This window comes from Fukomys damarensis, unplaced genomic scaffold, assembly GCF_012274545.1.
Source record: "Fukomys damarensis isolate Sample0158 unplaced genomic scaffold, DMR_v1.0_HiC HiC_scaffold_34, whole genome shotgun sequence".
Lineage (NCBI taxonomy): Eukaryota > Metazoa > Chordata > Mammalia > Rodentia > Bathyergidae > Fukomys > Fukomys damarensis.
Genome location: NW_022900946.1, coordinates 20755223 through 20756058, shown reverse-complemented (window position 1 = coordinate 20756058; position 836 = coordinate 20755223). Strand labels below are relative to the sequence as shown.

Genomic DNA, 836 nt, shown 5'->3' with positions numbered 1-836 from the left:
ACCTTGTACTTGCAAGGCAGATGGCAGGACTTCTGAGCTAAATCCCCAGCCCCCTATTTTTTTTTTTTTTTAACACAGGATCTTGCTGTGTATTCTAGCTGGCCTTAAACTCACTATATAGCCCAGGTTGGCCTCAAATTAGTAGCAATCATCCTGCCTCAGCCTCTTGAGTAATGGGACTACAGATGCGCGCCACCATGCTCACCTACAGTTTTCATTTTGAGAGCCTTGCTAAGTGACTTAAGTTGCATAGGCTTGGCTTAAATTTGTGATCTTGCTGCCTCAGCCTCCTAGAATGCTGGGATAACAGGTGTGCACATTCGTACCTGGCCTTTCTTTTTTTATTGAAATGGAGTCTGGCCAGGTTGCTGAGACTGGAGTCAAACCTGTGATCCTACTGCCTAAGCCTACCAGAGTACTGAGATTACAGGTGTGTGCCACCACACGCCGCCTCTTGCAAAACCATTTGGAAGGAAGTTGTTGCCTGGTGTGATGGCACACACATGTAATCCTAGTACTCTGGTAGGGTGTGGGAGGAGGGTGACAAGTGTGAGCCCAGCCTGGGCAATTTAATAACTTAGTAAGAACCTATCTTCAAATTAAAAACAATAAAAGAGGACTGGAGATGTAGCCCATTGTGAAGGCCTTTGGTTCAATCCCCAGTACCCTAAAAAATGGAAAAAAAAAACTTCAAAACTAGAACAAACAAACAAGAATTACTGACTGACTGTGAAGCCGGGTGTGGTGGCACATGCCTGTAATCCCAGCACTCAGGCTGAGGCAAGAGGATCGCTGTGAGTTCGAGACCAGCCTGGGCTACATAGTGAGTTCCAGGT

The 836-nt window shown here is 46.2% G+C and overlaps 1 protein-coding gene across 1 annotated transcript in view; it reads left to right on the top strand.

The window, feature by feature from the left end:
- Amdhd2 (amidohydrolase domain containing 2) overlaps positions 1-836 on the top strand; it is a 54315-nt gene that overhangs the window by 28237 nt on the left and 25242 nt on the right. The gene's annotated exons all lie outside the window — the stretch shown is intronic.